Source organism: Podarcis filfolensis (assembly GCF_964270895.1).
Source record: "Podarcis filfolensis genome assembly, chromosome: 1".
NCBI classification, from domain to species: domain Eukaryota; kingdom Metazoa; phylum Chordata; class Lepidosauria; order Squamata; family Lacertidae; genus Podarcis; species Podarcis filfolensis.
The window spans coordinates 99621085-99644593 of NC_139604.1; positions in this window are offsets into that span (position 1 = coordinate 99621085).

Below are 23509 nucleotides of genomic sequence, written 5' to 3' on the forward strand. Positions count from 1 at the left end.
CAGAGGAAGGGCTGTGGCTTAGTGGCAAACCATTGGTTTTGCCAAGATAAGGCCTCAGATTCAGTTCATGGCAGCTGCAAGTAGGACAAAATGTCCCCTGCCTGAAACCTTAGAGAGCCCATGGAAGTCTTGGTAAATACTGAACTAGATGGAACCAAAGGTCTGACTGAGTACAAGGCAGTTCCTCTGATCCTATCCTATGTATGTTCCTGTGCTCTATCACTGAGTGACAGCCCTTTCCCAAGCTTCTCAGAAGATGTTTCCTGAACTAAAGTGTCAATTGAAAGCAACAGAAGTCCATTTAGTCATGCATCCTCAGTCAACAACATCCTCTTTGGAACATTTATCTCGAATATGCCTTCATTTTTACCAGTTTTGTAGGTATCCAAGGAGTTGGTATGATGAGGAGGCATCACATCATTCTCTGACATGACACAGGATGATGGCTTGATATTTATAGTTGTTCTGTTGTTTTAATTATGTTCCATGCTGACCATCTTCTATGAAAGCAGCTCCACAAGGCTGAGCTTTGATAAGAGTGTTTACATGAATGTTTGATAAGCATCTGGCATCCCTTGGGGTTCTACATGACTATGTAATATAACAGGAAGTCTCTGAACTCTGAAGCTTGCATTTGCCACCTGAAAACACAATGTGGCTAGGAAGAAATCAGTGTAAAGTTGTTGTTGTTTTTAAAGAACAATCTTTACACTGGATTCTATCAAGCCAAATTTTGTTTTCAGGTGGCTAAAGATGTAAATTTAAATATCTAATAGAGAAAGATTGCTCCTGATGCTTGAAGGTAAAAAACAAAACAAAAAACCCACCCTGTGACAACACCATCTGTTTGTGGACAATCTCTGGGAAAGGCAAATGGACCAAATCTTCTCATTTAATGCACACCCCTTGTCCAGTTCACTTGCTTTATTGTTCCCAATTCGCTTGCTTTTTGTTAAAAGCCTACTGACATGTATCTGCTTGATGCGGTGTCCTGTACCTGAAATGGCATTTTATGAGCTCACGCATGGAAGAACACCCTGTCTGTTGATTTACCCTTCATGCAGCTGTTCTAGTGTGTAGAGCCAAATTCATCCAAGTAGTAAACCCATGGATTTCCATTTGAGAAAGTAGCTGCTCAGTAGTGGATTTATGTGGCGGCATTACAGCAGGAGTTCACCTGATTCTCTATAGCGGAAGGCACATGGAAGGAATCTGAAGCATTTGGCACTGGTCAATGTAAACAAGCTTTGTCATTGTTTTAAATGTGACATTCCAGCTTCTTTGAGATGTTGATCACGCTGGTTAAGTAGAAATATAATTCAAAAGGCAAATGCAAGTAATAAACACTTCAATCAAAATAAATACAAAACGGCATGTTTATGTCTTGGTACTGTATAACGTTACTAAGAGCTACTAAGAGGCATGCTGAACATGTCAAGCAGTTTTGTGGTCCTCAGAAGGGTGGTATATAAATTTAATTTTTTAAAAATACTGACTCTGATCGTTGGTTGATTTTGCTCAAATAACCCTCAAGACAGTAATACACACAAGCCTAAAATTTCCACCATTCAGCAGGCATTAGTCCCCTAATTTATGATAGATAGGGCCAGAATGTGCTTTCCTTTAGCTCTGCAGTTCCAGGGCAACTGACAGGTGCAGCTGAGGGTTCTTTAAGACAGGCAACATGGGAAGAAAGCTCCCTGCGTCTGTCAGTCTCTGGATGATGGATGGGGCCAGGCTTGTCTCCCTCTTGCCATGATGCTCTTTCTGGGAGACAACATCCTATAGTGAACTTTGGATAATGGCAGAGACAGTAGGGTGCTTCCCTTCAGCTCAGCAGTGCGAGGACAATTTGTACTCAGAATTCAGTGTTATTTCTGGCAAGGGCGGAAGGGGAGAAGCAATCAACTTGAACATGTCTTCGTCTGGTCAATGGACAGGGCCAGGCTGGCCCCGGCAGAGCTTGTGTGAACCAATTCCATTCTTCCAGCCTGACTCAAGTCTGCTTGTATACAAGATGTTGCTAGTGACAGTTACCTAACCGGCTCTTGCAAATCATGTGGCGTGAAACTATGTAATATCAATATAATCTCATTTTTAAAAGAGAGAGAATGGTGCCAGCGCCAATTAGGGAAAGATACCAAGAGAACTTCCAAAAGACAAAAGGGAAAGAGAATGAAAAAGCAATTGAATGCTAATGAGCATTTAGAAATTCTACTTGGTGCTTGAGGTGCCATTGATTAGCCTTCCTAGCAAGTGGTCCTTTACTGTTCCCAGTTTGAAGCCAATTGGATTTTTCCTTTCAAAGAGAAACTCTCCAGGCTAAATTCTCATCTAAGTTACACCAGGGCATATCAGGAGAAGTGAGCACCATACTCTTTATGAAATTAATCCCTGCTCACACTGGAGTAACCAGGGTCAGTGATTCAGCATCTAAGCTTTGCAACAAGACATGGAGCTTGTAAGGATTTTGATTTTAATAAGGAATTATGAATAAATGTTGGGTTTTAAGGTTGACAGTTGAACAAAACTGATCTGTAAAGAGCTATCACTTTAAAGCTTTTTTTTTTTTTTGATGACTGGAAATGTTTCAAATTGGCATCAAAATGTGGCATGCTAAAATTAACGACATAACCTTTTGATTTTGATTACTGCATATTTATTATTATTTAATCAAGTAGGAAAACATGTTATTTTCTATTCTCCAAGGCCAAAAGTTTAAGCTGTGTATTTTTTTTTCCTTCCCTCAGATGCTGGCACAAGCACATTAAATTTCAAAATGCCTGTGTTATTTTCTCCTTGAGACAAACACAAATATTTTAATTAATACAGTTTTCTCCATCTGTTGAGAAATGAACTATGCATTGTAGGCTATAGGAGCCCATTGAAATGATTGACTCTTTCCTTCACCCCCCAAAATCCCTCAGAACATTGGGCAGGAGGGAATTACAAAACAGCCATGCACCTGAACATTTGCACCACACTTAGAATTTGCAACCAATGAGCTAATTGGAGTTTCACTTGAGAGGATTTCGAGCCTCAGCTCAATTGCCAGAACAAATTACGTTGCTGCAAATAATCTTGAAAGAAGTTGTTTTGAATATTTACATGTATTTATATAAACCCACGCAGCATTAAGGACTGGATTATTATATTTTAGGAGAAATGTTGCCTTTTGACAGGAGTGAATAGCCTCTTGGGGAGAGGGTGAGGAACCTTACCTGAGAAATCACTTATTTATATCCTGCCTTTCTTCCTCATGGAACCCAGACATGTAGTCTCCAGGCACTCACCCATCCCGACCTTGACTTCTTTAGCTTTGGCAATGTGGTGGCCACATGTGCCTTCAGCTCATCCCTTAGTTTTCAACTCTTGTTTATGTGTTTGCAGCACCATAGGCTGCTCCTTTTGTGCAATCATGGTGCATTTTTCAGGCATATTTGGGGTATGCAAAAATATCCCTGAAATGAAATGCATCCCCTTTCCAAATATGTGCCGAGTTGGGCCCTCTCCCCCTTTACCAGGTGCTGGCAGCATCACCTGCAACTTCTTTTACTATTTTATTTATTTATTGAATTTATATACTGCTGGGGATCTCAGGGCGGTTCACAGAATAAAATCAAGATATAAAACCACAAAATAATACATAATAAAAATTATAAAAACAACCCAATAGCGCCCCCCCAAAAAACCAACATTTTAAAAGGGCATAGGATATAAATCAGATCAACCAAAGGCCTGGTTAAAAAGGAACATTTTTGCCTAGTGCCTAAAGGTGTATAATGAAGGCGCCAAGCGAACTTCCCTGGGGAGAGGATTCCGCAGAAGGGGAGCCACTGCAGAGAAGGCCTGTTCTCATGTTCAAGAAGAAGAAGAGTTTGGATTTGATACCCCGCTTTATCACTACCCTAAGGAGTCTCAAAGTGGCTAACATTCTCCTTTCCCTTCCTCCCCCACAACAAACACTCTGTGAGGTGAGTGAGGCTGAGAGACTTCAGAGAAGTGTGACTAGCCCAAGGTCACCCAGCAGCTGCATGTGGAGGAGTGGAGACGTGAACCCAGTTCACCAGATTACAAGACTACCACTCTTAACCACTGCACCACACTGGCTCTCCTCTTGAGGAGGAGACACACAAAGGAGGGCCTCAGAAGGTGATCTCAAGGTCTGGATAGGTTCATATGGAAACTTCTTTACAGTTTTTTTGGGGGGAAACCTTTTACAGAGTGGACACACTGTTGCAGCTGGAGTGAAGCTCTAGAGAAGTGCAACTGTTCTCTTCATTTGAGAGGGCCCAGAGGCACTCTGGAAAGTAAAAGATGGTGGATGGCAGACAATCTGACAATCTGCATACAGTTGTGGTGTTTGCCACAGTCAGTGGTGCCAACATTTGAGAGAGGGAGCCCAGGCCTGTGACCCACAGTCCAGCCCCAGTGTCATCACTGCTGTTTGCAGTTTCCAAATATAAGACCTTTTCCTCAGACTTGCCATTAGCAAATCTCTTGATAGCAGTGCTGGCACATGAATAAAGAGCATGCCTTTTTATTTGGAAGCTATAAGATGCATATTTTTAGCTGCTTTGGTGCACTTCCCAATTCCCATCATAAGAAGCGTATTGGATTTGGCCCTGCTTTCCATCCCCTTAGACAAGGGATTAGGGCTTTTTGCCATTTTACTGCAAACCCCTGGAATTGCTAAGGCACCTGGGTGCCTCTTTGTCCCAAGCTGGGCATGTTATCGGTCTGGGGAAAATGTGCTGAAGTTTCTAAACAGCTCCAGGACCTGAATTTGGTTTTACCCAATGCCTGGGTACTTCCTGCGCCTATGACAGGGCAGCAGCTGGAGAATTATGCACCATTTGACCAAGAGTTTGAAAGCTCAGAGAACTGTGAGTAGGTAATTTAAACTTAATGCATGGGGAGCTAGAGGCTGTACAACATCTTTGAGTCTGCAGTAAATTAACGGAGGGAATCTACAAAAGAGCCCTGACAAAGCCTAAAGGGTGTTTTGATGCTCAAGAGATTTTGCAAACAAGTAAATAAGTAAGGAATAATAATATTGGCACTCAGTCTCCTACTGTAACCACGAGGTGCCAATTCCTATTAAGAAGAAGTAATTGCTTCACAAACAAACAAAAGCTCATAATGGCAACAAAACCTGGTAATGGCTTAAATCTTCAAAAATGTTCCCTGATTCTGCTCCAAGGGTTCATTCTGCAGTTACAGCCGCTGCCTTCAACAAGAAATCCTGATGATCGTGTTCATCAGATCATCAATGATGTGAAATTGCTCCAATTAAAATATAGCTACCATTACTCCCGTAGGCTGCACTTGCCCTGCTGCTCATCTTCGTCTTTCTGCTTCTTGGCTTGGAAAGTACGGATTTTGCTAATCTTTGCCAGTGGCATGAATAATACCTAGACTAATCTTTCCAAGCCAGCAGTGTTGTATAGGCTGATGCCGGCTATGACAGAACCTCTGTGCTCACAAGAAGAAGGAGAACGAAAAGATTGCTGATGAGGCCTCGGGAGAAGTTCAGGAGTGGCTCCCCCTCCCTGTGCCCTTAAGTGATTATCCTAGAGACAATATTACTTTGCACTATGCCAAAGCTTTTCATCAGACAACCTCAAAATGCTTTAAACATTTTAATTAGACTTTCCAGCACTCCTGTCTGGTAAGTGGGTAGCATTATCTCCATTTTACAGATGAGTCGGGGTAGAGATATGGACAGGAAAAGTGGCTTACCCAAGGGCAGGACCATGCTCAGCAGCAGAATTCACAGCGCATAGTCTCAAGCCTCCATAGCTACAGCAACAGTTTAGCTGTCTGATCACTGCCTGCCATTTTTTACTTTTTGAGCTGTAATTGGAATTATTTCTTATGGGTACTCCCTAGATTAAGTATTCAGTAAGCCCTATGCAAGAAGCCCCTGAAGAGCTGGCCTAGGTGGGCCCAGGTGGGTTGGATTGCTTGGGAATGACAATGTTGTCCCCTCTGTGGCCCCTCCCATCCTGACAAGCTCTGAGGTCCTTGGAGAGCCTGTATGTGCCCCTGGTTCTCCTGGTTCTCCCTGGAATGCCTGTTTCAAAGATTAAGGCATCCTCCTGCCATATATTCCCTAATCTCATTCCTATTCATTGCTTCTCTCCACCCAGCTTCTTTCTCTGATCTACAGTGGTACCTCCGGTTAAGAACTTAATTCGTTCCGGAGGTCCATTCTTAACCTGAAACTGTTCTTAACTTGAGGTACCACTTCAGCTAATGGGGCCTCCCGCTGCCACCGCACTGCCGCCATGTGATTTCTGTTCTCATCCTGAAGCAAAGTTCTTAACCCGAGGTACTATTTCTGGGTTAGCAGAGTCTGTAACCTGAAGCATCTGTAACCCGAGGTACCACTGTACTGAGTCAAATTGAAGAGACTTGTGTTGACATGCAAAGTTGTGCACATCCGTGTATCTGGGGGGGGGGGGGGAATCTTTCAGCCCAAGGGCCAGATCCATACCCAGCCAATTTTTCAAGGGTCCAAGGGGAAGAAGCAGAGACAAAGCAGGTCAAGCAAAATTGATTAAAAATAATAATACTTAGCTAAAGTGGTCTCAATACACAGCTCAAGGTCACTTTGCTATTCAGCAGCAAAAGAAGGGAGCAGGGAGATTCCAACAAGCTCCAATCCTATAACATTGCAAAGCAGGGGAGTCGCACACAAGGACACACAAACAAGCACACATGGGATAATCAGGAACTTCCTATAGTCCTGACACATCACAGTGCTTATTTATCCATGGCTGAGTGGGATGATGTACCCACAGAAAAGATGAGGCACATCAGCCATGATCACTCATGGTCACTCACCCTTTCTGAAAAAGGTGGCATCACATCAGAGTAGAAAGAAGCTAATTTCAAAGAAGCCGCAAGCACAGCTCATAGGTTCTATCAATCCTATTCACTGCCATCACCTCCAGGGGGAAGCTGGCAACAAGAGTTGCAGAGGGATGCTTAGAGAGCTCATGGTTCTTTCCAAAGTGTTCTGATTGACTGTGAGCTACCTGATTGTTGTCAAATGTTTCCAATGGCCCCAAAAGCTCAAAATTGCATCAGGGAAGTGCCGAAAGGGGCTGAACTCAAACAGCAGCTCTGAAACTTTGGAGTTTTTCACACCAGTTGAAGACTGTATGTGTTTGCCCAGGCCTTTAAGTTTACCTGCTGAGTTGCTGAGCTCTATTGATTTTGAGATTTTTATTGTGTATTTTTTATTGTTTTAATGGTTTGGTTTTTTGGTTGCTTTACTTATTGTTTTTTGTATTTTCTGCAGTAATCCACTCTGGGATTACTTTTGTGATGAAAAGAGGATAAGAAATATCCTATTTTTTTATTATTTTTAAAACCATTTTGATGATGGATTCATGTTGGGTTGTGTCATGTTACTGACCGCAACATCTTTGAAGCATATAGTCAGACATGAATTTCCCACTGAAAGCATCTATTAATAAAGGGATGGGGTAAAAATTGTTCTTAAAAACACAGCTTCTGCTTCAGTTCTAAGCTGAAGGACACCAGTGCCTTCTTCCATGCTGTGAAAATATATTAACAAATGCACTTCCACATCTTTTTACTTGTCAAAAATGTTGCCACGTGTCCTCAGGGTGACAAAACCACTTAATTTCATTTTACAGTTCTCATCCCCCTAAGCGTTTCTAAGGTGACATATTTTTTTTGACAGAGGGATATGGATGTGTGCATCTTTATGGGAATTCTCAGTCTTGATTGCAAAATCAATACCGAATAAAATGTATATGCATCATGCTCATCACTGAAATGCTGATGAGACTTCCTCAGATTTCCAAGAATGGTCATTTGATAATGAATGGCCATCCCAGTTTTGTGAAAGGTTGTCTTTTCTCCTCAGAACAGTATTGATTAAAATATAAGAAAAATCAACCGCTGTGTTTTAGATCTCAACTTGAAGTGAACAACAACTGTCTCCATGGCAGCATGTTTGGCCAGCAATATCTCACTTTCTCAACTTTCATCAATAAATCTGCCCTACATGCTCCCATGCAGTTATTTAGGACAGACCTTGGCAAAGAATAGTACACCCTTCCTCCATAATCTGTGCTTGTTAAGAACCTGCTCCAAATAACCCCAGGGCAGCATTCTTGTTTGGCTGGAGGGTGTCTAATGACCAGAGGGTAAAAGTAATCTGCCACCACTCCTTATTGTCCCATCAGTCTGGGTGAGGAAACCCAAGGTGTTACTTGACATCCCTGGGGATTCTGAAAGGCAAAATCCAAAAGCCCACTCTTTACTCTCCGCAGACCCTCCAACTGTCCCTATTTTCCAGGGGCACCCCTGATTTAGAGAAGCCATCCCGGTTTCCAATTTGATCCTGGAATGTCCCACTTTTCCTTTGGATGTCTCTCTTTTCATTGGAGAAATGTTGGAGGGTATGCTCTCTAAGTCTCACATAGCAACACTGTACAAAAGCGGTTGACCCACAAGCCAAGATACTGGTTTAGCACCGGGCTTCACACAAAACAGACACCAGCATTGATTGAGGTAACTTTATTAAAAGGCAAATGATAGGAAGAAATTAACAAGTAGGAGGACACAGGGCAGTGGCTACTTTATAGGAAAGAGCCACAGCAACTGGAATAAATATCTTCAGCCAGTCAGAGGGCTCCTAGGCTAGTCTTCTACTGCTTGGACACAAATTTTCAGCAGCCCTGGCCTCTGACCTTGGACACCATAGCAGGGAGATGGTGCTGCAAACTGCTGAGCTTATCCAGAGTTGGAAAAACTACTTCTCACAGAAGCCCAGTTTTACCCAGGACTGTGTTAGAGAAACCATCTTTTTGGCCAAACCCTGACCAGAGAAAAACTGGCTCCTCATTGTCTCCCTTGTAACAATCAGCATGCTACTTGACACACAGAGCCCTAAAAGGGATATTAGAGAACTTGTCTCTTCCTCCCGGGTTCCTTCATACCAAACGTCTGCATTTTTTTTCCATTCTCCATTTAGTTTATGAGAAAATAAATTGCACCTCCCTTTCCCCACAAAGGAGAAAACTTAGTATTTTGTGAACTTTTCAATGGTAGGTCATGGGGTTTTTGGTTGTTGTTGTTGTACTTGCCTAGCTTTCAAGGTGTCTGAGGGTTTTTCTAAGTATCCTTCCTTTCATTCCATGAATCATCTCTCTGGTGGTTTGTAGTCTGCAGCTTTCTTTGGTCCTTGTTTTTCCTGGAAATCACGTAATTTCCTCACCTGGACTTTCATGTAAGCACAAAAAGTTGTGCTCCTGGCAGCTGTTCATTGTTGTTGTTTTTAAAGAGTTCATTTTATTTGTTTATTTTAATTTCTGTACTCAAAGTAAAAGGAAGGACTGTCCTTAAAAAGAAAATCAGTGAGCATGTTGATCTCTGGCACTTAGTAGTCACCCTCCTCAGTTAAAGTCAAATGGAAGATGCCATGAAATCTCTCATGGGACTTTTTCAGGTCAAAAAGTGCAGGCAGCTGGCGAGGCTGCAGTGCACTGGAGAAATGTTTAATGGAAAGAGGGGCGACACCACATCAATAATATCAGCTCAGCTCAGCTCTATAGCTACCAAAATTCTAAAGAAATTCTAAATTGCTCTGCAGATGAAGCATAAAAACAGAAGCCTCTTTCACAGAGGAAGAACACTTTTGAGAAATTGGACAACATGTTTTAGCAAAGCACTATTTAAGACAGGCTTCCTCAACCTCGGCCCTCCAGATGTTTTTGGCCTACAACTCCCAAGATCCCTAGCTAGCAGGACCAGTGGTCAGGGTATGATGGGAATTGTAGTCTCAAAACATCTGGAGGTTGAGGAAGCCTGATTTAAGATCAATCTTGATTTTCCTGCAGAGAGTCAGTGGCATCATCAGTGCCAGCAACTTTTCCCTTTCTAGAAATGGGAGTGGACTTCATTCGGTCCACATTTCACAGCAGACGGACCCAGTCCAATGCTTCCAAACTTGAAGACTAGACTACACCTCCCAGATGGATTATGCACTTCTCTAGATTTTGCCATTCACTTCTGCTGCTCAAAATACATACTTTACATAAACGATCCACACCAAATGCATATTGTAGCAGTGAATCCATTGAAAAGTTAATATTTTACATAAAAGCATGCACGAGATGCATACAATATGGGACAACATATAAGGAGATGGGAGGGAATGGACCTATGATTAAGTGCCAATGGGACAAAACTGGTGCCAATGGGACAAAGTTGCTCAGCCCATTCCGAACTCCAGTCATTCTTGAAATACATCAGAACTTTTCCAGAAGCATTGTAAGATCTTGTCTGGGCTAGCTTTTGGTGACAGTTGCTCAGCATGGACAAAGACTGTTCATTCATGGTAATATAACACTCCTTTATATTGCAATGGATTTTTGTCCTCATTGGTTTCATCAGATTGCTTTAAAGTGCTTTATCCAACTCGAACCCAAACAAACTGCAAAGCCACTTCAAATAACACTTCCTATAGTTATTATAGTGTTATCTATGGATAACACTTTCTATAGTTCAGTTTAAACTGAGCTGACTTTCCTTTAGTCTGCCTAATTTGAGGTGATCAAGTTTATATACACTCTTACCTCATACCTAGGTAATCAGCATGCTAAATATTTGCACAAAGGGTCATGGGATTTGCCCCAAGCTGGGGGGGGGGGAATACACTGATGGAGTCGAGCAACATGTTCCATATAGATTTATGAATGGGATGGTGGTCTAATCTCTATAGATGAAGCCACTAAGGATCTGTTCTGTATAATATGCAGCACAAAGCTATAAAAACAGCATGGATGTGTATCAGGTAGTCGTTGAAGCATCAAGGAGTCACGTTTCAAATGAAAATCTCCTGGCCTGTGGCTCAGCTCTAGTAAGATTTTTATGTGTGCTCAGGCTTCAGAGTCTTGATCAGGCAGAGAAGGAAAATGGGAATATAATACTGGGCTCTGTGATTGTAAAGAAGCACAGACTCTGGACCGGCCAGGCCTGGTTACAAGTACAACCAGCCTTCCCATCCACCCTTTCCTGGCAAATAGAGCTATAACTTCTACCCGCTTCATTTGAAGCTCAGCTGCCACAACACTTCAGGATTTTCCAGCTTCCAAACTCCATGTCAATATTCCAGTTGCAGCAATTTTCCTTGGAATCCAGAGGGTAAAAGAACATACTCTCCAGATCTCACTGCCCAGGTTTGCACTCCAGGGAGGTCACTTCAGTTTGACTTATTCCCCAGAGGCACACTCCATTGACTCTCAAGACAGATGGTTGTCAACAACAACTATTATTATTATTTGGAGTCCAACAACAACTGAAGCGCCACAGGTTAGGTCCCACTGCTCCATACAGTTTGTACACAATCATGTTGAAATCAGCATGTAAAGCTAGGAAATGACACCCTCTCCTTTTGGAAAGTGTGGGTTCTTCCCCTCCCCCCAAAACGCAGGCTGATGTTGGGGCTGACGAAGAGCTGCAGAGAGGGAGGATGTCTCCTAGAACACAGAGCTGATTTGACAGCTCCACCAATTACATCTTTCTGCCCTGTGACAACAATTAGCTTAGAAGAAAATATATGTGGACATCTCTCAAAGATGCTTTTAAAAAAAGAAAGAAAGAAAGAAAGAAATTACTGCACACAGGCCGTACAAACGAAAGCAGTTCTAAATTATTTTGCTAATGTCCATTTCCTCCGATACCCTGCCACTCAGAAATTGATATAGTGGAGCCCACCTCCACCGAGACCTTACCTCATCTTTAGCCTGCCCTCGACACTGGGGCAGGGAAGCTAATTGCCAGAGGATGTTTTTATGAGAGCACAAAATGACAGAAATGCTCTGTTGTTAAATTATGCTCCGAATCAAGCCTTTGGCACCTTTCGAAGGCCGGTTTGAAATCCCTAATGGCTGACACTGAACAGCTTTTACCAGCATCGCTTATGTGGGCATGTGGAGGGATATTTGAACCCCTTTCCCCTGTGTGCTAATCCAATAACAGGCAGCATTAGAACGGCAGCGCTGTGTGTCCTTGGGACACAGAATGGCAAGAGGTTTTCAGTGTCAACCGTGAGAGCAAGTAATGACATGTGAAGAATGAGCCCTGAGAGTGTGCTTGCATAATCAAGATTCAAATGCTGTTCTCCCAACATTATTATTGTGTGATGATATTTAGATGAACAAACAATTCCAGAGGGGGTTAGCCACACACCGCTTCAAACTGTCTTGGATGGTTCACAGCTACCGTTCAGCATTACTGAATAATCCAGTGCTCTGCCCATTTCTATGTCTCCATGATGGAGGTTTGTTTAAAAAATAAAAACTGGGGTTCCATATGTTTTAAGCTTAGGGCTTTTGGGGACCCTCTTTTGAGAGAAGCTTGAAGGAGGATGTCAAGAGAGAGGGCTTTCCCCCTTCTGGCTCCCCTTTTGTGGATCACTCACCTCAGTGAGGGCTGCCTAGCACCTTCACTGATATATATATTTTTGGCACCAGGTAAAAACTTTTGCCAAGGGACGCGGGTGGCGCTGTGGGTAAAACCTTAGCGCCTAGGACTTGCCGATCGCATGGTCGGCGGTTCGAATCCCCGCAGCGGGATGCGCTCCCGTCGTTCGGTCCCAGCGCCTGCCAACCTAGCAGTTCGAAAGCACCCCCGGGTGCAAGTAGATAAATAGGGACCGCTTACTAGCGGGAAGGTAAACGGTGTTTCCGTGTGCTGCGCTGGCTCGCCAGATGCAGCTTGTCACGCTGGCCACGTGACCCGGAAGTGTCTGCGGACAGCGCTGGCTCCCGGCCTCTAGAGTGAGATGAGCGCACAACCCTAGAGTCTGGCAAGACTGGCCCGTACGGGCAGGGGTACCTTTACCTTTACCTTTAAAAACTTTTGCCATGTCTTTCGATGCGCTATGATTGTGCTGCATACTGTTGGCTGTGCTATCAAAACTTGCTGCTGCTGTTACTGGGGGTTGGTTAGTGCATTTTGTATGAATTACCTGTGTTTTGCACCTGTTTTGCATAAAGCGTGTTCTCACTAAAGGAGAGCACGTGTTGCGGATGGGGCCTAGCAAGACACCCCATAGTTGCCAGGCAGTATAAGATAGAGGGGCCTGGCAAGGATTGGCTGTTTGAGTTGCTGGGATAAAATTGATGTTGCCAATTTGGGGGTGGGAACAGGCTATTTAAACAAGGTTCACAGCAAGCTGCTTTCTCTTTCAATGTGGGAACCGGATCACATGGAGCACTTGGACTGTCTGGAGGACAGTGATGCAATCTTCTCATTGTCTGGTTACATTTCTTTATTTCCCCCTTCTTTTAATCCTCTTTAGCCCCTTAAATAATTTAATTCCCCTTTTTCCTATTCGATTTCCCACCCCATCCCTTACCCTGCCCTGTGGGAAGATTCTCCCTGTATCTGTGGCTTGCCTTTCCCAATAGGGAGAGAGCCCCCGTTAGGGGCTTTCTTTCGCAAAAAAGGTTTCCCCCATTTCTCCTGTTGTAAATTGTGGGGCTAGTCAGGGCTGTTCCCAGCTTAGCTGGAATCACTTTCGTTTATAGCACCCCCGAAGGTTGGCTTTATTTGAGTGTGTGCAGCGCTGTTGGCCAAATTTTAATCTAGCCTTGGGCGGGAGCACTATTTTGAGTTCCTTTAATATTGCTATGAGACTAAGATTCTCAAGAGCAGAGGCAGGGAGGCCTATTTGGCCTGCACATAACTTCCAAGCCTAAGTCTGCTACAGGTAGCAGTTAATTTTTAAGTCTCTGACCTCTCTATAAGAATGTACCTGCTTGCAGGCTCAGTTGCTGCTAATGTATATCTGAGGCAGACAGGGCGGCAGAGGCTCTCTGTGCCTCCAATGTCTATGAGCACTCTGTATATGCTCTTGAACTATGCTGTTTCTGAACAAGTTTATTTTTTGTTATTTGTTTTGCCCTGATAGTGGCGACTGCCATTTTAGAGACGAGCCATTGTGGGTTAGTGGCTAAAGAGTAGGACTAGGACCTGGAGACAGGGTTCATATCCCCCTCTTAGCCATTGTTATAACAAAACAAAACAAATTGCTCCTTTTGGGCTATTCTCTTGCTGGGTAGTTCGGCCCATTTGTGATAAAAGAACTTTGGGTTTCTTGAAGGGGTGCTTCCCTCTAAAAGGGCAAGCAGGGGTACCTGGACAAGCTGTGGGCTACCTCAACTCTGCTATTTCACTGGAAACATTTATGCCTGGCCTAGCATGTGATCCTAGGGCTTTGCCCTAGAATTCGATGGCCTGGAAGCGTTTCTGGCCTGAATAGTGTCCCCATGTGGTCCATGAAGCATTGGTTTCACCGGTTCCTTACATTGTTTAGTTTTTGCGGACTATGACAGGGCTTTTGCAGATGCCTCAAGAGCTTGCCTCTCCTGCAGGGGATGACTTGTGGACGCCCCAGGTGCCTTCTTCCAGAAGGAAGCATTTTTGAAGGCTGCAATCCAGGAGGAGGGCAAAGAGGAGCAGGGATGATGATTCAGACATCACCTTGGACCTCTACAGGGGTCAGGGTGAGGCTGTCCTGGGTCTTTAGGGATCATCCTGGATAGCTCAGCTGGTCAGCACATAGTGCCGGTAATGCCTAGGTTGCAGGATTGGTCCCTATATGGGACAGCTGCATGCTCCCCCATTGCTCTACCTGGACACTTAGGTCCAGTGTCGAGGGTCTTTTGGTGGTTCCCTCACTGCGAGGGATGTAACAGGCGCCACGTTTGCAATATGCAAGCGGGAGAAAGCACCTTTGCGTGCCCGCATTGCAGTTTGCTCTGTGCGTTGCAGGGCACAGCGCTGCACGGGCTGCATTTGCATTGCATTGCATGAGAGATTTGCATTTGCATTGCACGGAGGTTGTGTGCATTGTATGGAGGGTGTGTGTGCATTGCACAGAGTGTAGTTGCATTGCATGGAGTGTGTTGTTGCATTGCACGGAGTGTGGGTGTGGGTGCATTGCAAGGAGTGTGTAGTTGCATTGCACAGAGTGTGTGTGCATTGCACGGAGGGTGTGTGCATTGCACGGAGGGTGTAGTTGCATTGCACAGAGTGTGTTTTTTGCATTGCACAGAGTGTATGTGCATTGCACAGAGTGTGTAGTTGCATTGAATGGAGGGTGTGCAGTGCACAGAGTGTGTAGTTGCATTGCACAGAGTGTGTTGTTGCATTGCACAGAGTGTGTGGGTGTGGGCGCATTGCATGGAGTGTGTAGTTGCATTGCACAGAGTGTGTGTGCATTGCACGGAGGGTGTAGTTGCATTGCACAGAGTGTCTTTTTTGCATTGCACAGAGTGTGTGTTTTTTTTTGCATTGCACAGAGTGTGTGTGCATTGCACGGAGTGTGTAGTTGCATTGAATGGAGGGTGTGCAGTGCACAGAGTGTGTAATTGCATTGCACGGAGTGTGTGGTTGCATTGCACGGAGTGTGTAGTTGCATTGCACGGAGTGTGTAGTTGCATTGAACGGAGTGTGTAGTTCCATTGCACGGAGCGTGTAGTTGCATTGCATGGAGTGTAGTTGCATTGCACGGAGGGTAGTTGCATTGCACAGAGTGCGTTTTTGCATTGCACGGAGTGTGTAGTTGCATTGAACGGAGTGTGTAGTTGCATTGAACGGAGTGTGTAGTTGCATTGCATGGAGTGTGTAGTTGCATTGAACGGAGTGTGTAGTTGTGTTGCATGGAGTGTGTAGTTGCATTGCACAGAGTGTGTGTCTGAAAAGGAAGCTGGCTCGGCAGCAGCTTTGTCGGGACTTCTTTAGGGGTTCTGGCCAGCGTCGGCCCTGTAAATTTACGTATTATGATGGCAGCACAAGATGCCCCTGCCCAAGCAGGGGCTGGAAGCTGGCAAGCAATACCTCAATACCTTTTGCCCATATTCCCATTTTATTTAGGGATCCAGATGGATATCGTTTGCTAAAACATACCACTTGCCTATGGAGAAGCTGTCTGCCTTGAAGGAAGTTATTTTGTAATACTTCCTCTGTAGCAAGTGATGCTTCATCAGATCCGATCTTGCTGGGTCACTTAATTAATCTTGCATGCAGAGTGGTTGCCCCAGGCCGCCCCTTCCCTTTCCACTAGGCCAGGCTGCCTGCGGCCTGAGGTCCCCTTACCTTTCTCATACATGCAATGGGATCTCATGCAATGGTTGCAATTCCTAAATGTATGCAATAGTAGTTGGCCATGGCAGGATACCTGGAACTTGCACAGGGATTTTCAGGTTCATGCTGATGCTGCTGGATCTTTGCCCTTTGGTTTTTTATTTCAGGGGCTGCTGGTGTGCAAAGCCATGGCCTCAAGCCCGGTATGGTGAGGCAATCATGTGACCTAACTTTTCTTGAGTTTTCCCCATTGTAGTAGCAGTTCACATGTGGCCCGAGGAGTTCAGTGAACATCAGATCTGCTTTTGGTCTGATAACCAGGTAGTGGTGAGCGTCTTGGCAAAACAGTCCTCACGCTCCAGCAGAGTCTCCGCCCCTCCGCTCACGCTTTTGAGCTGCGCCGCTTAAGGTTTAATATTGTGCTTTCTGCTCTCCTGATTACGGGATCCTCTAATGATGTCACTGACACTCTATCCCATTTTCAGATGGAGTGCTTCGGATCCTGGGCTCCAGACACTCAGCTACTGCCAGACTTTTCCAGACCACCTGTGGCATTTTGACAACAATTAGTAATTACAGAGAGCAGCAGCTTCCATTTCCCTTTCTGCTTTTAGCTCTTATGGGAAGGCCTGGATGGATTTCTTAGCCTTAAGCTGTCAGTCCTTGGCCATTCAGATGAACTGGCCCCCATCCTCTGAGCAGATCCTGCAGTATTTGGTCTACCTGCTGCAGATTGGGCATGCTGTTATAACTATAAGAATTCAGTCCGCTGCAATGTCTGTTATACTGAAGCTTTAATTTTCAGAGACCCTTGTATAAAGTTTGTAGTGCGCAGGGCCTTGGAAGGTTGGAATAGGCTCCGACCTCATAGGACAGTGGGCAGGAAGTCGGTCAATTTTACCTATGCAGTATCTGCAACAAGCTAAAGCTTATCTGCTGGTAAAAGATCAAGGCGAGATTCCTTTCAGTATTCCATTGCATTTTGGTGCACTGAGGGTTGGGGAAATGGTTGTTGGAGCCAGCACGGGGCTGAGAGTCTGGAGGCTTATTGCTTCAGGACTTTTCCTTATCTGCTTTGGAGCTTGTCATTAGAGTTGGGAACTCTAAAACAGACTTAGTGGGCAGGAGTGCCACAATCAGGCTTCCCGTTACAGGTGAGGAGGGCCCTTGCCCAGTTATGGATACCAGAAATATTTGGCTTTTCATTCCCCTGGGGGCTGGCCCGCTCCTAGTGCATGAAAATGGGTTCCTGTTAGCCAGGCATCAATGTGCTTACGTCGTGCACCAGTTATTACGGCCTGCGGCTTGCCTACCGCTGAACACGCCTCATTCCTTCTGAATAGGGCTGCTGCAAAGGCTGCACACTGGGGGCCTGTCAGCAGACAGGATTGTGAATACGGGTCATTGGAAGTCTGACGCTGACAAGGGTTATATCAGGAAGTGTCACAATGATGTCTGTGCTGATGCTTGTCTGTTATTTCCTTTTTTCATAGGAGCAGCTGGGCGCACTTGGGCCATAGCATACACTCGGCTGGCAAGCGCGCTGACGAGTCTGGACTGGGGCGCCATCTCAGTCTTCCTGCCCATGTGAACATATACTGGATGTCCAGATGGGGAATGCTTTGGGAGGAGATCCTTCCTTTGGTGCGGTCAAGTGTGACCTGTGCAGGTCCTCCCGCAGTGCTGGTGGTACAGCTAGGCGAGAATGATTTGCCGTCTTCCTCCAGCATAAGTTTGCATTCCTGCATGCAAGAGGGCTTGGTTCGAGTTGATGGCAGCTCTCCCTGGACTCAAAATAGTTTAAGGCATTGGTTCAAGGTGATCTGGAGGGGGGGTTGGAGCACCTGTCCCCTCCAATGTGCAAAGATATTCCATTAAAGGAATCCAAGGATTTGCCATGCTTTTGTCAACCCCTTTCGAGGGGTAGGGCCACGCAAGAGTCCCTGGGAGCATTTGGGGTGAGCTTGAGTCTGATTCTGGTTCATTGCTCCCCAACGATGTTTGCTTGTACTGACGATATGGTGGGGCCCAGTCGTCAGTGCTGCCCTGCTGAGGTCAGGTGCAGCTAGTCGGGAACCAATGCCTAAACAAACTACCACCGAGCAGGCCAGAAAGCATGTTAATATGGCGGTGGAAAATAAAATAAAATAAATAAAGTAAATAAAATAAAATAACAAATAAAATAAAATAGGTCCTTGCTTTAGGTGGCTCTGTGATATTGCACCCTGCTGTTTTCTTCAAGGCTGTTGCCCTCTTTAGGGCAGATGGGGTGCATCTTTCCCCTATGGGGTACAACACCTGGCTGGATGCGGTTGCTTTGGGATTCATTGCTCCCCCACAATGTTTGCTTGTACTGACGATATGGTGGGGCCCAGTCGTCAGTGCTGCCCTGCTGAGGTCAGGTGCAGCTAGTCGGGAACCAATGCCTAGACAAACTACCACCGAAGAGGCCGGAAAGCATGTTAATAAGGCAGTGGAAAATAAAATAAAATAAAATAAATAATAAAGTAAAATAAAATAGGTCCTTGCTTCAGGTGGTTCAGTGATTTTGCACCCTGTGATTACCTTCAAGGCTGCTGCCCCCTTTAGGGTACATCTTTCCCCTATAGGGAACGACACCTGGTTGGCTACGGTTGCTTTGGGATTGAAGGAAGGGTTGCATTTGTGAGTGGTTTGGCGGTGAGCTAAGGCTCTGTGGCGGTTAGGCATTGGTTTAAATTGGTTGGTGGAGGGGTATGGATTGGCTGTGCCTGCCCCTCCAATGCTGCTGCTGCATGGGAATTCTGTTAAAGGAATTCAGGGGCTTACCATCCTCTCGTCCAAACCCTTGGTGCAGGGTGCGGGCCGCGTAAGCTCCTGGGAGCATGCGGGGAGAAGCTGAGGGTCTGTGTCGCAGCTCCAGTTATCCCTGATCTTGTTCCTCCACACTGTCTTTCGGTGGTGCCCGGAAGTCAGTTCTGTCCCCAGGCGGGGGGACAGATAGTCATAACCAATGCCTAAGCAACCACTCACAATTTGTATGTTTAATAAAGTTGTGGCCAAAACTATGCCAAAAACCTTAAACAAAAATTTATGAGTGATGTGTGAGTTATTGGGGTAGGGGTGTTTTGGGGGACCTCAGCACGCAAAGCGTGTTCTCACTAAAGGAAAGCACGTGTTGCGGATGGGGCCTAGCAAGACACCCCATAGTTGCCAGGCAGTATAAGATAGAGGGGCCTGGCAAGGATTGGCTGTTTGAGTTGCTGGGATAAAATTGATGTTGCCAATTTGGGGGTGGGAACAGGCTATTTAAACAAGGTTCACAGCAAGCTGCTTTCTCTTTCAATGTGGGAACCGGATCGCCCGCCCGCCCTCCCTTTTGGGCTTGTGCTTTGACCTTGCTATGCCTATCATGGGGTCGTCCGTCTTGGTGCGGGGGCCTGGTAGGAATTTTTCCATTTGGCTGATTAGTGTGTGCCATTTGGTTTTTGCCTACTGCGTAGCAAATCGTCACAACTTGTAAGGTTGGCGGTTAGGCATTGGTTTAAATTGGTTGGTGGAGGGGTATGGATTGGCTGTGCCTGCCCCTCCAATGCTGCTGCTGCATGGGAATTCTGTTAAAGGAATTCAGGGGCTTACCATCCTCTCGTCCAAACCCTTGGTTCAGGGTGCGGGCCGCGTAAGCTCCTGGGAGCATGCGGGGAGAAGCTGAGGGTCTGTGTCGCAGCTCCAGTTATCCCTGATCTTGTTCCTCCACACTGTCTTTCGGTGGTGCCCGGAAGTCAGTTCTGTCCCCAGGCGGGGGGACAGATAGTCATAACCAATGCCTAAGCAACCACTCACAATTTGTATGTTTAATAAAGTTGTGGCCAAAACTATGCCAAAAACCTTAAACAAAAATTTATGAGTGATGTGTGAGTTATTGGGGTAGGGGTGTTTTGGGGGACCTCAGCACGCAAATGTGTTTTTATTACAATGTATTTTTACTTATGCTTCTGATCTTAAATAGGTTGTAAGCCTGTCGGAGACATTTTTGTGCAACAAGCAACTAAGAAGTCCAATTCATTGTTATCACCATTCCCTGCTTTTTCCCACAGCTGTTATCTGGGCTTTGTAAGGATGTCATGACGAGTCATTGTGAAGCCAAATCAGAGTGATGCCAGGTACAGGAAGCCATCACTGTGATGTCCTCTGAGAATGTACCATTGAGGAAATGGTGCTGGGCAGTTGCAGGGATCAAAAAACACTGGTGGTGATAAGTGCTGCTAACACTTCCTACCATTTTTTTAATATATTTTTTCCCCCACCATAAAACTGAAACTGTCCCTTTTCAACCTGTGAATAAGGATTATAAAATGTGGGAGTACTGGTAAAGTTTTATCTCAGCACTAGTAAGCGAACTCCGTTTGGCTCATCTTCGGAATCACCTCCCAACGATTAATTGATGCCCTGATCCTTTGATAAGGCCTCAGGAACGTCATCCCAGCAGAGCATCAAAACAGCACGTGCAAGGATGAGATAGTATGAGCTACATTGCTATGCTTTATTTTCTAGCTACGCAGTGAGCAAAGAAATATACATCCTCTCCCTGTAAGAGCAGAGAGCAACTGGAACAAAGGAACAAAGGAAACAGGAAACCACTAACGTCACATCCCGTCTCCCTTTCCCGTGTGACTGGAAGGTCTCTGGAATGTAAACAGAGTCCTGTGACTCCACGCAGCTACTCAGTGATAAGAACAGAAACTAACAGCCATGCCCATTTGTTTGCCCATTGGCTATGCTTACCAAATTAATCGGTGTACTGCTTCAAAGTTTCTACACACAAACATACTTTGGTCTCAGTGGGGGTGGAATTAACTGTACTATCTCTCATCCTTGGACCCCTTGGAGGAACAGAGGAACATTGGATAGTATTATTATTATTTTTACCAGTATTCAAAAGTGGGACAAAAAGCTGTGTGTATGTGTGTGCTCAACTGTTATTTGAAAATTAGGGTACTTCTCTTTTCCATTTTGAGATTTGGTATGAATGGAGCTGGTGAGTATATATCAGTGGGAGGCCTTCCTTCCACATTATCTGTTCACATGTCCCTGATAGTTGAAAATCACCTTTGGGGATGGAAAAGCAGAGCACATCAAGGAACTGCACTCCTTTGTCCCCTAATATTTGTTCAGTATTTTGCAGAGGTGAGAGTGTAACTGATAAGACATGTCAGAGATCCACTCACACAGGAAGGATGTGCTGTGTTTATACATCCAGTATCTATGGAAGTTTATACATTTGATGATGAAAATTCAAACATTATTATTATTATTATTTAAATTTGTATACCTCCCTATACTCGCATGTCTTAAGGTGGTTAGATAGAAGTCCTGCAGTGTGATGTAAGATTTTGTGGCACTGGGGGCCAACTTATAGCTGTTTTGTTACAGTGAATGTGGAGCACAGAGATTTGTTTTACACAGGGAGGCTCAGAACCTGAAACAAAGATTGAAGAAAGCACAGAGCCACTCAGAAATAGACTAGAATTTTTAAAACATTCACAAACAAAGTGCATCTTGGAACCTGTGCATACCCTGCTATACACAATACACACATTAGTTTCCTTCATAAATTTACAGTAAACAATGTAACAATTTAAGAACAAGGTGGAAAAGTCAAGGCTAAGGCGGACTACTTGGGGCAAAGAAAAGGGAAAGGAAAATTTCAGGGCAAAAGAAGTAAAGGTAGCAGGGAAGAAGGTGAGGGCTGGTATGTATCAGAGGGAAATCACAAAAGTTGTGCAGCTAGTTTGTCTTAACAATTGTCCTGTTTGTCTTTGACATGTTGCAAAGTTAAACTGCTTGTTTACATAGGGTTTAAGCAAAGGTGTGTGAAATTCATAAGTTTCTTAAGACTGCAATGTAAGAAATTCTGTCCAGCACAAAGTGCCTTAACAAATACCATCTGTTTCTCCTGCAGTTATTGCCTTTTCTCTGTGTGTCAACACAGCTCAAATTGATGGGAACATTTTGATCATCCTTGACTTCTCAGCCATGACGTTTCTATCTGCCTCATTTTTGTTGGTGTAGTGTGAACATTCAATTCATCACCTTTTCTGTATGGGATTAGAAAATCTTATTCCTTCCTTCCATAGTGTCTGATTCAGCATCCACTCAAATCAAACACAAAAATCCGGTGGACATGAATTGGTGAAAAATTACACTGTTGCACAGTTCACAACACCAGCTTTTCAGCTGCCCCACAACATGGGGTACTCAACGAGTGGTTATATGCTTTCCTTCTAGAAAAAAATGACAGAAGCCATGACATGCTATCTCAACTTCTAGCACCATTTGGGTGGGTAATCAAGCAATATTATTCAAAAGGTATAATTTGTTTAGATATTAAATTCCTTTCAAGGAAAGAAAGGAAAGGAAAGGTTTCATCACTTTCTTAGCTCAGCTTGGTAACTGCATCGCTAAATCCCCAGAAGAGTACTTGTATACCAAACCAAATCAGGAGAAGATCTGGCTGACAGATCCTTATAGTCCTATAGTTCCTTGTGGCATAAAAGAGCCCAGATATGTAAGTGTGTGGGGGGGGGGGGAGGGTCTGGGTCTGACAAAGAGCCAGATAGTTGTGGTATTCAAAGGTCTTCTCCCTCAATTTCTCTTTTTTTAAAAAAAAGATATTTATTGAAATTTTTAGAAATACAAAAGAAAATACAAAAAACATCATTTTAAACAAAAAGAGATAAAATACAAAAAAGAAAACAGAAAAGTAAAAAAGAAAAAAGAGAAAGTTAATATCCATTAAGCAAAAAGAAAACTCAAAGAAAAATACGGCAAATCTTCCCATTACTTATCTTTCATTAGCTTATTTCCCTGACCTCCTCACACCTCCGTTTTTTGTATTCTAGGTCACTTATCCATTTCAGCAAATCCTTTCCCTCCTTTCAAATTTTTGTCCTGTAAATTTATCTTGATATTAATAAAACTTTACTTTCCCTCCTTTCACCAATTAACAGTCTGTTTTTTCCTAAACCTTTATAACATTTCTGCTAAAATCACATAAATTCATTCCAAGATCATTCTAACATTCATTAATTTTGCAGTGTTTCTGTAAATAGTCTTTAAATTTCTTCCAATCTTCCTCCACCGACTCTTCTCCCTGGTCTCAGATTCTGCTAGTCATTTCCGCCAGTTCCATATAGTCCATCACCTTCATCTGCCATTCTTCCAGGGTGGGTAGATCTTGTGTCTTCCAATACTTTGCAATAAGTATTCTTGCTGCTGTTGTAGCATACATAAAGAGAGTTCTATCCTTCTTTGGCACCAATTGGCCGACCATGCCCAGGAGAAAGGCCTCTGGTTTCTTCAGAAAGGTATATTTAAATACCTTTTTCATTTC